This window comes from Microtus ochrogaster, chromosome 4, assembly GCF_000317375.1.
Source record: "Microtus ochrogaster isolate Prairie Vole_2 chromosome 4, MicOch1.0, whole genome shotgun sequence".
In the NCBI taxonomy this organism is placed as follows: domain Eukaryota; kingdom Metazoa; phylum Chordata; class Mammalia; order Rodentia; family Cricetidae; genus Microtus; species Microtus ochrogaster.
The window spans coordinates 78,175,153-78,191,258 of record NC_022011.1 but is presented as its reverse complement, the minus strand read 5'-3'; the positions used below and the strand labels follow the sequence as shown (position 1 = coordinate 78,191,258).

At 36.7% G+C, this 16,106-nt stretch overlaps 1 protein-coding gene and 1 pseudogene across 6 annotated transcripts in view; one reads left to right on the top strand and one right to left on the bottom strand.

Annotated features, from left to right (window-relative positions):
• B3galt1 (beta-1,3-galactosyltransferase 1) overlaps window positions 1-16,106 on the bottom strand; it is a 524,949-nt gene that overhangs the window by 247,270 nt on the left and 261,573 nt on the right. The window lies entirely within an intron of this gene.
• On the top strand, window positions 14,086-14,637 carry LOC101996651 (annotated as a pseudogene).

Sequence of the window (16,106 nt, the reverse complement as noted above, 5' to 3'; positions counted from 1 at the left end):
TCCTGAAGAAATACTCACGGGGCACTGTCTATCTTATTTGCAATGTTTGATAAATGCTGTTGTTACAACAACATCATCAAGAATCTTCCTTAGTAATAGTAATTGTTTTGATAGGGTCTCACTGTATATCACGGTGGTCTACAATTCATGATCCTCCCTCTGTCTCCTGAGTGCGAGGGTATGTGTATATATCAACATACTGTGATTTTTTTCCAGCTCAGAATTTTGTAGCGGCAATTGAAAGATTAGGATGAATAAAAAAATTGTTAATGAACATCTCTAAGCATGCATGATTGATACACATGTTTTGTTACTGAAGCCAGGATGAATATCGGGAATCCCATGTGTTTCATTGGCCTACTTTTACCTCACGTTGGTCTTATAATAAGACTCTTTCCTTCCTGCAAACCTTTAAAAATATTTTTATGCTTTATTTCCAAGTCTGTAGTTCATTAAAAATAGAACTGTAGGCCTATGTATATAGCAGCCTCTTTCCCTCCAGACACTGGCCAGAATCAGTCGAATCTCCTGGAACTCTCCATCTGTGTGTCCCTATAGCTTTCTGTCTCTCAGCACACTCCCTTTACTGAGAGCTCGTTTAGTTCTAGAAAGCACCAGTTAAAGCTCAGAGCACACTGCTGTTGCTCCAATCTGCTTCCCATCTTTTACTAGCTCCTTCACACCCTTCTGGAAATGGGACTGATTCTCACAGTCCCTGGCTGTTTTCAAGAAAAGTAACTTTCTGATCTGTGGGAAACTATAAAGAAAAGTAACAGTTTGTTCTGATGGCAGGCACTCTTCACCCGTGTTTTTACGACTGCGGTTCAAGAACGTGATTCCTGAATCTGCAGAAATCTTTTAGTCATGATTAAAACTTACAACTGTTTCGGATTTCTGATATAAAAAATTTTCTTATTTTAATTTGTGATAAAAATCATTTGTAAGTTACCAATTTAATATACAGTGCTAGAGGTTTTCTGAAGCATGCTGGAGAGGTAATCTCTAATATTTTAATGCTCATGCTCCTCTATGTCTGTGTTGGAATTAATAGCTAAGCAAACATACAGGTTTGGAAGAGAATATTCATGTGCTATCAATGTTAATTTATACCTTCTGAGGAACAGCTTGGGACATGTGCAGAATTTACTCTTTTGAACTAGATATATTTGGTTTCTATTCTAGTTTGCTTTCTGATGTTATTATGAAATAGAGACCAAACATAATATCTAGCGTATGTCCAGCATGCGGGACTCACTTATAATCTTCTAGTCCTTCCAAAGGCTTGGACAACTAACTCTACTTCTCCAGCTTTGTAAGTCACAGCATACACAACTTACCTTATAGGCTCAGGCCAGTTCTACTACACATCTGCCACTGTCCTTGAGGTCATCTCACAGCCCTGGCATTTCTAATTAAGATGGAGTCGCCACTAAAACTGAGGTTTTACTTTTACTAATATAATGTCCAGGCCTATTCATGAAATTCAATCCTATCAATGGATCCCCATGACCCTTTCTTGCATTCAGAAACAAAACCATGTGGAAGAATCTTGAACACAGCCATGTTTAGCTGCCAATTTGAGATTCAATCTTGGACCCTCTGGACCATAGTACCTGTATTTTAAGCGTGAAGGATTTGCACCACAGTATCTGTATTCTGACTGTGAAGGAATACTCTAATTAACCCAACCAGAAGATTTTGCCTCAACAATGTTAGTCTTTTATTAATCATAGCTAATTTTTCAGTTCCTGCTAACTAGCATTCATTGTCCTAGAAAAACATAGAATTTTTCACTTCCACAGATCCTTCACTGAAAATATCACAGACAATCCAATAGAGTCGTTACTCTCCTCACATGAATATTCCATGTAGAAGAATAATATTTGAGGAATTCTGTAACTTTGGGCTTTGCTTTGACTTGGTTGTAACTGTGCCCTGATTATTCCTTTTTAAATTAAGCAAATAGTAACTTATCTTTTATTTTATAGGAGACCACAATTAAGAGACTTTGAATTAAAAAAAAATCTTAGGCTTTAAAAGTACTGAACTTTTTCTTTAAAAGACTGTGGAACCTTTAAAATTGTGTGATCTTCAAAAGAGATCTCAGGGACCAGGAAAGGTTATGGATTAAGTGTTATGTTGTGCATCAAGTTTACAATGGGTAGACTTGTAAAAGTTAATCTTGTTTTTCAAACTGACATACTAAGGAGGAGGTAAATTAGATTGAAAAAGCTGCCTTCTTGAAATTGGCACCTGGGGATGTTTGTGGGGTATTTTCTTGATTGCTAATTGACGTAGGAGGATCTAACTCATGGTGGGTGGTTCCATCCCTCGTCAGGCAAAGTGTGAACTATGGAACAGAGCTAGCTGACTCTGAGCCCAAACTTAAGCTGGGAAGCAGTGTTCCTCATGTCTCTTTTTCATTTCTTGCCTTGATTTTACTTGAAGATGAACTATAACCTATAAATGGAAATAAGCTCTTTCCCTCTGTAGTTGATTTTGGTCCACAGCAGTAGGAGCAAACTTTTGTATTATTCATTCTGTTTCTACTTTGTCTTTTACTAGCTTTAGGCAAATTACCCTAGTTGTTACCAGAGTCTTTGAACCCTGTTCCTTCACCTGTGATACTGCTATTTATTACATATGCTTGTTTTGGGGTTAGGGAAATGCAAATAAAACACTTACTATGGTGCCTGAATTTAGAAAATGATCAATACTGGCATTACAATCTGCATAGTAGAAAGCTGGTTTACCAGAAATATAGAAGCAAGCAATAGAGATATTAAAGAGGACGTACCTGAAGCAAATATGAACAGAGTAATTTATTTTAAAAACTGAAATGTGGAGTGGCCCTTAAATTTCACTGGTAGGTCACTCCCATAAAATCTAAGCTACTACTGAACCAGTGGACATATCTTGCAGACAGGTGGCTATTGTAGCTCATAATGGTGATTACTTTTTTCTTTTTACACTTATCAGACTCTATTTTTGGGGGTGACATTTGTTTCATTTTGGCTTTTTAAAAGAGCAATAAAGAATATGAAGTTGGGTGGGCAGAGATGTAAGGGAGTGTCTGGGAGGTGTTAGGGTAGCGAAAATAACATGATGAAACATGATATGTAATTTTCAAAAAACTAAATAAAAATATTTTTTAAAAGATGAGATATTTTGGGACTGGGAAATGTCTAGTCTGGAACTGAAGCAACAAGATATTGTGACTTCCCTATGACCTAAAACATCAGACATGAACAACGATGCAATTGACCCCTGCAGAGGTCAAATAACAAAATCTGACAACAAGGCAAGTCAGTTGGGTATAAAAGTGAATTCTATTCTAAATTCTTTGATAAACTTTATAAATAATATGCCACGTTAAAGTGCTGGCATGAAAAAGCATACATATTCTCTGACTCTGTGTGGTGAAACGACCAGCACATGTGTGTCTATAGACTAGCACTTGCATAGAAAGGGGACAATATTGAAGAAGGATAACAAAATGGAATAGGTCTCTTTCATGAGATGGTAAAAGAGGTCTAAAAGTGATTGTGGTGTTATTGACACAAAGCTGTGACTGTATTATATGCCATGAATTGGGCTTTGCATTATTTAATCCTATAGTATATGCATTTACCTTCATAAAATGAAGAAAAAGACTACCAAACCTTGGAACATTAATATTACCCTTGGTTGTTGACCTCTCTGGAGGATTCCATGGCCTTAGTCATAGAGGATGAAGGCTGATATTTAGCAAGTGCTATCATGATTATTTCTTAAGTTTTTACTGAAGGTTTTTCCTATTATTTCTCCCTTGATTGTATTTGAAGAATATTTAGGTATTTTCTGCTATCATGAATTGGCTTTCTAGATTTATGACAGAAAAATAGTAGTTCATCAGATGACACAAAAATAGCTTGGTAATGTGCAATATCAAATGCTTACAAAGACATGCTCTGCACGAAAGATACACTTGTCTAAAGAGCAGAAAACAATGAAGATAAATGTCTCATCTTTGCTTCCATTTCCTCCATCACTGTAATTAGTGATTAATACTGAAATACTTAGTACTCAGGAGATACCTAACTTTCCTACAAAAATAACCATTGAGAAATGGGAAAAGAACACACAGTACATAGTTGGCAATGTATCCAAATTATTCAATGTTTTTACAAAAACAATTTTGGCAGTAAGGAGGATATACTGTGAAAGGAATTGAGTTTAATTCATGTTTATCTAATGTTCTGTATAAGATAAAAATGAAATGTTTTACCACAAGCTGACACAGAGTTTGGTGACATACAATACAAACATTTCAGTTGGAAATATTCTTATGACATGTGGGTAGAACCGTCCACAAAAATCACTGCTTTCTGCAATGCATGAATAATGAAAACTTGCCTCTTTTTGACACTTAAGCCACGTGGAGTCAAATCTGTAAAGAAGCTGATAACAGAAACCAAAACAAGAAACAGGATGTATCTGGTTTGGGATTCGTTATCTTCATAAAGAGGAATCTCATTATGTGTCACTTTCTAGGTTGTTTTATCTTCAATTACGATGAATTATGATGCACATCCTAAAAGCCAGGCAAACTACAAGGAAAAGAAATGAAGTACTGTTCCTTCATAAAATATTAGTTATGGTAATTTCTGAATCACAAAGAACTGCTTCTTCTGTAGCTAGCTGTAATACTAAAGTAAGTGCAGACAGAGGCAGAGAGTTCTGAACAGAGAGACCCAAATCTATTATTATCTCATGGTAAGCAAGCCACGACCCAAGAAGTTTCAGGCACTTTGCGGAGCCTCTCTTGGCTAGTCTCATCTCTGTAACACTTCTTTAAGATCTGGAAGTCTATAATTCTGCGATACCACTCTCGATTCCTTTTTGAAAACAAATAAAGAGAAAAAAGTGCACATCTCTATCGCATTTTAGTTATGTCTTCTTTATAATCACATTCACTTGTTAAGTGTTAAGTATAAGGTTTTTAAGGCAATAATTGAAGCCATTCAGATAGCACTACAAAAAGACCTACTATATATGTAACACACATCTGTATTTAATAAAGAAAGTCTTATACCAAAGACATTAGTACTGACCTGCAAATGTGCTAAAGAAAATTAGTTTACTTTTGTGTTTCAACCATATTTTGAAGTCTGTGATATGAACATTTTCTAAATATCTCTTTGCAGGATTAGTGAAGGATTTTTTTCCCATTTCCACTTTATGAGTATTTCTCTGTAGAGACAAAAACCTACATTAAGAATAACACATAATATCTGAACTGACTCAGACTAGTGTTTGTGCTGCTCTAGTTGTAGTTTCTTGATTTTTATGAGGTAACAGATTTAAAAATTCTTCCAGACATTAAAACATGTATCCCATATATAATGTGATATATATGCCATAGAAAGTCTGAACTAGTCGGGTTATGGATTTTGCTTTTGCTTTAATAATGGCAAAAATAATTTCATCTGTGAGTTTAAACACAAAGAGTTCAACAAATCCTTGGGAAATCTATACTCTGAACTAGGTTCTAGAAACATGCAGACTAACTGAATACCAATGCTTAAGTTCTCCTTAGACGTGGTGTTAAACACAGGGATACATTTCCACATTTTTTACAAGAGTTCTTAGTAGGCCAACTGATGCCTTTTATCTCTCAGCACTATTTACTCTTTATATACCAACAATTTCAATGATATTTCAGATTTTTTATAATAGTTTTGAAATTTCTTGCTATTGTGGGAGATGCCAGGTTATTTATTATATTCAGAGATGGCGTCACTGAGATTTCATTTTATATGCTTGACCAAGGAACGGATAGAGTGACCTTAAACAGATGTCTAAAAATTACAACCTAGTTTGGTCTTAAGCTGGTTCCCCAACTGCCAGTCCGGTGCGGGTGACAGTTGTGTGGCATGGGCAGTTTGTTGGGTCACTAGCAGTGGAATCAGTATTTATCCCTAGTGTATTATCTGGCTCTTTGGAGCCAATTCTCTATGGAGGGATACCTTGCTCAGTCTATATAAGGGGGGAGGAGAACCTTGGGCCTGTCTCAAGTGATGTAACAGACTTTGTTGACTACCCATGGGAGGCCTCACTCTCTCTGAGGAGTGGATGGGGATGGGGACAAAGTGGGAGGAGTGAGAGGGTGGGAGGGAAAGGGAACCCGGATTGGTATGTAAAATAAGATAGTTTTATAAATAAAACCCTGAGCTCATGCTCAAAGCATTCCCCTGCAGTCTAAGTAAAATAAAAACATCAGAAATATATCCATGTTCTTCTAGGCTAGAAGGAAGACATTTAATTTCTTTCCTCAGAAGACCAAACTGCAAGTGCACAAACTAATTAACCATTAGGAGCTGAAGGAGGAGACGAGGGAGTCATGCCCAATTATATCTTCCAAGAAGGCTCAGAGGACTGCTTCCTTCCCCTTACAAAATAGCAGTATTAAAGGTAAGAAGGAAGTCAGAAGAATTGAAAAGCCGAATCTTACTGCAATGAGTGAGAAAAATCATTACATGTAGATACCGGCAAAGGAGGAGACAAAACAGTCATTTAAATCTATCTCACGCTAGGGGCTTGGAAATATAAACAGAAAAACAACTTTAAATGGTATTATATCCGAGTGTAAAAGTTTATATTTTAAATCTCACAAGAATTAAATTGTGTCCTAGTCACATTTCAGTGGAAATGATGTTGCAAATTATCTTCCTAAACTGCATAATTTACATTTTCCACTAGTCCTTGCCTTGGGCCCTCTGTGAAGATTCTGGCATTGCTAGGGTTTCTCTGGTATAAGATCCCTAAGTGAAAACACTGGCATTGCTAGGATTTCCCTGGTATGGAGCATTTATTGAAGATGCTGGCATTGCTAGGGTTTTCGTGGCATAGACTCCTCAGTGAAGGCATTGGCATATTGCTAGGATTTTCATGGTATAAGATTCCTAAGTAAAGACACTGACATTGCTAGGGTTTCTATGGTATAGAGTCTTCAGTGAAGACGCTGGCATTGCTACTGTTTCTGTTGTATTTAGAATTAGGAACTCAAAGATTCTCCCTCCAATCCATACTTTTCTTGTAAAACAGACCAAACGATGATATTTTGTAAAAGTTACCCCTGTACATAATTGTGTACAATAAAAACAAACAATATTTTAAATAGTGTTGTACATTCTGAGGGCTTTACATGCTTATGACCTAACAGATCATCACCGTTCTAATTGGTTTTATTCTGAAATATTTAATTGCTCAACACAGGCGACTTAACATATGATGTGGGGTGTGACTGCAGCAGTCAGCTGAAATGACTCATTAATGTACCATTTCTCCCTATAATCTCCATAGAGCTATTTTATCCCTAGTAATGACCATATTCAATATCATCACTGTCATGGCTTCCCTGGCTTTCCCAACATTATGCTCAGTCCCACTTCCTTGAACGGATCTTACTCAGTGACCTGTATTCTGTTACTTGTATATTCAATATCCATGCTTTCTTAGGAGTTCTGTGAGTCAAACACTTCTCATGCTAGAGGATCTACTCTCATCAAAACAAATTTGTGCTTCTTGCATGGAAACAAATTCTGTGTCACACTAATGTAAAAATGGGGTTCTGAAGGATTAATTAATTTACCCCTAATTTTCTCTATTCCCTGAGTTTTACCTATTTGTATTGAATAAGTACATAAACCATAAACAATTACATGTCCTTCTAATTTTAGAAAGTCCAGAAAATACTCAGGTAGATATTCTTCTTATTAGATAATATTTTATAATACATACCAAATTACATAAATCTATAGGAATAATTTTGAAATATGGTGGTGATATTGTAGACCAGTGGACCAACCTTCCTAGTTCTGTGACACTTTAACACGGTTCTTCATGTTTTGTTAGCCCCAAACCATAAAATTATTATGCTGCTACTTTGTATGTCATGAATTGTATATATTTGATAAGGGACCCTGGAGGGGTTGCCACCCACAGGTTGAGAACCACTGCTGTAGACTGTTGTTCTAGCAATACAGCACATTTATTTTAAGACTAGCACCCTCTGGATGGAAATATACAGCCTAGCCAGAGAAAGAAAGTGATCTGTGGTTTACTGAGCATCTGTACCTCAATTCGTCTAATGCCACACAAGAAGGAAGTAGAGAAATCTGTGATCTTTAACACTTATCTTAGATTTACTTACTTGACAGTATGTGTTGTAAGTGTTTTTCCTGCATGTATATACATGCACCACATGTACACGGTGCAGGTAGAGGTCAGAAGAGTATGTTGGACTCCCTGTAACTGGAGTGGCAGATGTTTCTGAACCACTGTGTTAATTCTGGAAACTCAGGTACTCTGCAATACAGCCTTGAGCTGTCTCCAGCTCCAAAGACTGATTTGACATGGGCATGAGTAGCCGCTGTTGAGATTCTTTTGGAATTTCCATCTATGCAGAGCTCCAGGGGACATGTTGGGAAGTGAAAGAATTATACAGTTTCATGAACAATTTTTGAGGTGATGAGCTATGTAGCAATAGGTGATCAGGACAGGGATCTAGAAGTCTAATTAAATGTGCTGGGTGACACTATTTTTCTTGAATTTATAGTCTTTTCAATAAGATAAATATTTTAAATTAACATCACAAGGAAGAAACATAATAGGATATTTGAAACGGTCTAGGTAAATAAAGACTACAATATAGGAAGCCACAACAATTATAATTTTAGCCACCTAGTAATACAGTCTTATTTAAATATGACTTCATATGTTCCCTTAATGTCTATGGCCATCCCTCTCTATTCCTACCCCAACCCACACTTTTGTCAGCCTGATCGGTGAAGTGAATGCCACTGTGATTACTTTCATTGTTCATTTTTCTTACTAGGTTTAGAATTGACCATCTTTTTCTTTTCATACTTCTGTTGCTTTGGATATCTCCTACTTTGCCATATCTGCTATATTAGCAGGAAGTTATTAGCTCTTTTCCTGTACTATGCACTGCAAATATCTTTTCTAGGTGGACATTAGCTAAACCTTTTCAATCAAGGTCAGTGCTACAGCTGGACCCTATATGGAGTTAGAAACCATGGTAGGAGTGAAGAACAAGATGAGGGTGGCTACAGAGGGCTAGAGGAGACAGAACAAAGGGCCTGCTTGTTTGAGGCTGAAATTCATAGAAAGGATGCTACACCTCCAAGCTACCACTCTACACTGCATCTGGCTTTGATAACCAGCCCATAGAATTTACTGAATGGAAAGAGATTGAAAGATTAAGCAATTGAGAACTATGATTGCAGAAAATTACCAGGTCTGTTAAACTCCTTGGGTCTTCCATTACACACTTAGTGGCTTTTTCTCACCCCCAAACCACAATCGAGAGGAGGCAGACAGGTGGATGCTGCCCTTCCCTGCTATCCCGCGAGCATCTTCTGGAATGCTTGTCTGATGAAAGGCAATGGATAAGAAAGTTTCTCTTACATCAGAGACCATGCGCTTGAATGCAATTTGAACTCACTAACTGCAAGGGCAGGGGTTAGTAATGGCATTGGCCTTACAGATTTAACTGTTCCAAGGATACAGAAAGACTCCGAATTCCTATCTTCATCTCAAACTAAATACTAGTCACTCATATTCAACTGCTTTGTTATATACAATTCGTGTTAAGGTTCCTTCCCCTTCCAACCTGTTCCTCCTTTAGACTTCCCCTAGCAGGACATTTATAGCTCAAGCCAGAATCTTGTCACTAATTTTTCTATTAGTAATTCATCTGTGTTGCTGAAAAACTATAGCTGACCCATTGTTAGACCTCTCCGCAACAAATTAATCTGATCACCCCTTCCTGTGCCCTTTATTATCCAGTAAGAAGGCTATCTTCTCTCCTTTGGCTCCCTGACACAGACTTCATCCTGGCCGATGCATGCTTTCTTCTCTTCTTACTCCCAATACAGCACAATGAGCCAGAAAGAACGTGGGCTTAATAGAGGAAGTCCTCTCTCTATATATCTTGAAAAGTTTCTTAAAGAGAGAAAAGGTAGACAAGGAACTAAGGTTTTCTCACTGCCCACTTCCTCTCCTTACCTCACTTATGTTCAGCTATACTACCTCCTTGGCAGCATGCACCCCAAATAGTGCTTTATGATAGTAACTCCTTATTGCATACGGTGGTCACAACAAAACTCTAGCCAATCTGTCTCAAATATCCACCTTCTTACATATATACCCCATCCACACGCCAGTTCCCCACCACACTTTGTAATATTTAACTCGTTCTCATTTTAAGCTTAGTGTTTCTTTCCTCCTGCAAGAATGTAGACTCTAAGGGGAAAAGATTTTTTGTTTGTTTGTTTTTCTCACTGACACATCTAGAGCTAACCATACTGTCTGACAATTAGGGAGTTTAATATGATTTATGAAAAATATAAATGAATGAATGGATGAAATTTTGTAAATCTCATTATGGCATGAGAAATGAGCCAAACATTTTGATTTTTTTTTATTTATTGAAAATCGATGCTTTTCTTATAAAATATGCTCTGATTAGAGTTTCTCCTCCCTATACTTTTCGCAGTTCCAGCCCATACTGCCTTTATCTTTGTGGCCATAAATTCATTAAGAATCTGTTGAAAATTTTGATGTGTACTTTACTGTCACTTCAGAACAGGATGAAGAGTCTTTAGTAGACGAAAATACAATACGAAAAACAAGTTTAAGTAAACAAATTAGGCAGTAAAGTCTGAGAAAAATGCTAAAAAGTGATTTGGTAAAAGATAGGGTTAATATAGAAAAAATAAAACTGGAAGAACTGTAGAATAATTTGGAATGGACCCAACTTCAATTGCTAGACTTCCTATTACCCAGGGCGTTATAACATTAATAGTAATGAAATAAGAATAATTAAAATTCTTTATGTGTTTTTGTAAAAATCCTGCCAACATTTTTATTGTAGTTATAATAAAATTGTAAAGCTTGTTATAATAACATTTAAAAAATGTAATTTTACTGAAGCCTAACAGTAATCCAAGTAGTATTATTGTCAATATAAGAAGGCAGATTGATTAATAAAAATTAAATTGCAAAAGGAGATTTGGTTACATCAAAGAATATGCAAAAATTAGAATATTGACTTTTTCTGGGCAAAGTGCTGCTAAATGAACAAATATTACTAGAATAAATGGAAAATTATTACCAAACTAAATGTTTTTTTAGACAGAAACTGCACTTTTGTTTCCCAGCCACCCAGACCCCAATAATCACACAGAAACTATATTAATTACAACACTGGCCAATGGCTCAGGCATATTCCTAGCTAGCTCTTACATATTAAATTAACCCATTTCTATTATTCTATGTATCACCATGAGGCTGTAGCTTCATGAAGCTGTAGCTAACTAACAATGTCCTGTCATCTTTCTCGTTTGGTGGCAACATGGCATCTCCTTGACTCCAGCTGCTCTTTCTCTGTAACTCTGTTTGGATTTCCAGCCTGGCTTTACTCTGGTAAGCCACTGGCTGAAACAGCTTTATTCATAAGCAAAATCATAAAACAGAAGTAGGATGCACATTTATTAAGTCTTGTGATATGTGAGGCTTTTCTAGGTATAGCATTGAAAACCATATCTATTCAAGAGAATACAAGCAGGCTTAATCCCTCAATTACTCAAAGCTTCTATTGGTCAAAAACATAAAAACAAAAAAGAAAATAGAAAAAGGATCTAAAATATCTATTAAATGGTTATATGTAGAAATATATATATCAAGAGAATATTAATATATTCCTAATATTACAAATTAATGAAAACATGAATGGCACAATAGATAAAATTAAGAAAATGCCATAAAATTGTTATAGAAATAAACTCAAATGCTGACAACAATGGAAAGTTTCTGCTATCTCACTAATTAAATAAAATCAGTGTTAAATACTGAGATGCAGTTGAAATAGAAAAATAATAAAGTAAGAAACATTTCTTCTTACTTTACTATGAGAGTAAGAAATTCTTGTTGTCATATACTATTGTGGTATTCACTATTAATTCAAATTTCCAAGAAATTGATTTATCATTTTGTACAAAATGTCTGTAAAGTGCAACAGGTTGAGCAAGTTTTTATTTTATAGACACATTTTATCAATTATGTAAACACAGGTGCCAACTATGACATCCGGACATCCATTTTTCCCCGCTTTAAATAATAAAATATTTAATTTGTTTAGGAAACAGAGATGAGAGCAACATGATTGTCATCAGTAATTATGGATGCCTGAGATCACAAGCGATGTAGATAATTTTCTATTTGTGTGCCTATGTTTTGACTAGAAGCCATGGTTAGACATTGCACTCTGATGGCTGTTTTTGAATCACAATGTGCTTCATTAATGTGTTAAAAATTTGGCAGCTAAGAAGTCTCAAGCAGATTTTAGTAAGTACAATGACGTCAGCAGGATCAGTGAATAAGATTCTTATCGCTTCCTGTCTGTGCCTGGGTTTCTAATAGTGCACAGTGCCCCTAACTTTAATCTAAAGAACCTCTATGATAGAACATGACAGCAATTTCTTTGGACTATAAAAGTCTGAATTCTGCTTCTACCTAAGAAAGCAAAGTGATGCATCAAAACTCTCTCCTCAATTATCCCCACACAATTTGTAGGTATTTATTTTTTCTATTTATATAATGAAATCCTCAAACTGAAACACTGAAAATAAAATAATCGTAAACAGCTGAACATTGGTTTAAAAAAACCCAGAAATTTTGATAATGTACAACAAGTAATTTGTGAAGAAATTCAAACTCAGTATTCACTCAGAGGCGACTTTATATCCTGTTATTTATGAAGCAAAGAAAACTGGACATGACCAAACGAAGTAAAGTACAACACTCTGAAAGAGAAGGCTCAGAATGCTTGAAGTACCTTGCCTGGTTCCAGCTTCCTGCTTTGCTGTCCTAGGAGTAAAAAACCAAAAAGAGCCAATATATGGTAGGCTCAAGAATTTTGGTCCGAGGGCTAAAGAGACTGCTTTGTTGTTACTCCTCTTGCAAGGGGCTCACATTTGCTTCCTAGCACCCGTACTACACAACTGCCTGTTACTCCAGCTTCTGGCCAACCAATAACCACTTCTGGCCTCCATAGAAACACCTTTACACACATACACATACACACACACACACACACACACACACACACACACACAGCATTAAAAAATAAAGGAAAAACGAGAAACAGTTCATGTCTGGAACTACACACAAATATTTCTTTTGTGCACCACTTATCCCTAAAATGAGGACAATAGTAATTTTTTACATGTTTTATAACACTAAATAAGATAATAGGTAATATCTGAAGAAAATACCAGTTTTTAAAAGGCACTGATAAATAATGATTTGATAAACTATCAAGTGAGGTTGTTAAATAAATAAAAGAATTTATGGATGGACTAGGGGTGAGGGGTAGGGACAGAAGGATCAGGTGGATGGGAAGAAGAGATGGATCCAGGGAGGGAATGAAAGGAGAGTTGGTTGGATTAAGGGGCATGTGAGGGGTGTTATAGAAACCTGTTGCAGTGGAAACTTCCTTAAAATATCTGTAGGTGGTTCTAATGAAGTCTCCAAATAACAAGGAAAACAAAGTTGTATTTTGACCTCTCTTGTCACTAAACAAAGTTTCCAGTTTGGAGACGGGGTTATATCCAATAGAGTTGTTGGCCAGAGGGGTCCACTGGAAACGATCTAAGCTATTACTAAGATATTAGGTTGTTCTTGACACACTCACAGCAAGGCCCCATTGCTGAAAACAACTCCTCTATAACTCACTGAACATGGAAAGTCTGAGCTGGTGCCTACATAGAGTCTTCACTACTATGTCCTAGTGTCTTTGGAATGGGAAGATATTCTGCAGGGTACCAAAACAGAAATATAAACACTAACTCAGACACAAAGTTGTTCTTCAGCAATGCTGTCCTGACTGCAAGATGCTAGTGCAATAGTGGTACAAAGCTTGTGGGAGTAACCAACCAATGTCTGATTGGACTTAAGGCCCACTCCAGGAGATGGAACCAGCACTGCTTGGGTGATCAAGAACTGGATACTAGATAGTAGTGTGATCTGTTCCTAAAGTTCGGTTTTGATTTCCCTTGTGAACTATGGAGAGTGACTTTTACTTGCGTTACTACGTGGGTCACAAAGGCAAGTTCGGTCATGAGTTCCTGGAGTTTGAATCCCGACTTGATGGAAAACTGCGATATGCCAACAACAGCAATTACAAGAATGATGTCATGATCAGAAAGGAGGCTTATGTACATAAAAGTGTGATGGAGGAATTGAAGAGAATCATTGATGACAGTGAGATCACCAAGGAAGACGATGCTCTGTGGCCCCCTCCTGACCGAATAGGCCGGCAGGAGCTTGAAATTGTCATTGGCGATGAACACATTTCTTTTACAACATCAAAAATTGGTTCCCTTATTGATGTCAACCAGTCTAAGGATCCAGAAGGCTTACGAATGTTTTATTATCTTGTCCAGGACCTGAAGTGTTTAGTCTTCAGCCTTATTGGATTACATTTCAAGATTAAATCAATCTAGATTGGATATTGTGGACATGAGGGGGTGGCAATTTTTAGTTACAGTAATTAGGAATTTTTTCTGTATATTGAGGCAATTTTTATAAACAATAAATGATGGTCTTTAATAAATGTGATAACATCTACAAAAAAAAGAACTGGATACTAGATAGCCCAGAGAGCTAGGGTAAAGTCAAATATTACTGGAAATAAACAATCCAACAAAAACCCCACAAAGTAGTAATAAAATTATTCCTAATGATATTCTGCTATATTCATAGATCAGGGCTTTATTCAGCCATCATCAGGGATGTTCCTACTGTAGCAGATGACAATAAATACAGAAAGCGATAGCCGGACATTACACATATAGAGACAGACCTGGGAACACTCAGCCCTAAATGTGATGTTTCCATCAAATCCCCAAATCTCTGCCTTCAGAACTCAGACCCAGTGGAAGGATAAGAAGAGAGATTATAAGAGCCAGAGGAGACAAAAGACACTAGGAGAACAAGGTCCACCAAATCAACTGAGAAAAGCTCATATGAACTTACAAAGACAGAAGCAGCAAGCACAGAGCTTTCAGGGGCCTGCATTAGGTCTCTATGTATATATTGTGGCTTTAAGTTTAATATTGTTTAGTATTTTTATGGGATTCCTAAGTGTGTGAACAAGTTTGACGCTGATTATTGAGCTTTCTATTGGGGTCCTATTCCTTCTGTTGTTTTGGTCCATCTTAGATGTGATTGTTTTGTTTTTCTCTTAATTATATTTTATTATTTTATGTTGTGTTTTTACGTTTTAAAAACCTGTTCTCTTCTAACGGGAGATAGAAAAAAAGAGGAACTGTATAGGAAAGGCGATAAGAAAGAAATCAAGGACTACAGGGAGAGGAAACTGTAATCAGGATATATTATATGAGACAAGAAACTATTTTTCAATAAAGCAGGAGGTACCCCCAAAAGATTGAAAATTAAAATGTGTTGAATATTTCCTAGACACAAGAAGGTTCCAGTTCTTACAGTAAGCTATTTTAGAGAATAATAGCCTCTTTTATAGAAACATAACTAGTGTATCAGTACACACATAAGATAATGAAGATCAATTAAGTGACAAATAATAGAACAATTGGAGTTTGGAGACAGCAGCAGTAATTAAGGTATTTTAGAGAGGAAGGATGAAAATCAATACTGGAGGATACAAATACCCATTCAATTTATTTGAAAGAAGGTAGGAGGCAAAGGGAGATGGCACAGTGCTTGCGAAGCAATCATGGGCACTCAAATCCAAGAACCCAGGTTAAAAAGCTGACCGTGGTTCATAATTTTACCTCTGGGGAGAGGGACACAGGGACATAGATCCCAGTGGTTTGCTAGCCGGGCAGCCTGAATGAATTGATGAGCTTCAGCTATCAGAGCCTTTCTCAAAAAAGAAGATGGACAACATCTGAAATGTGACACCTCAATTTTGCCTTGACTTCACAGGCACACAAATTCTCTCTCTCTCTCTCTCTCTCTCTCTCTCTCTCTCTCTCTCTCTCTCTCTCTGTGTGTGTGTG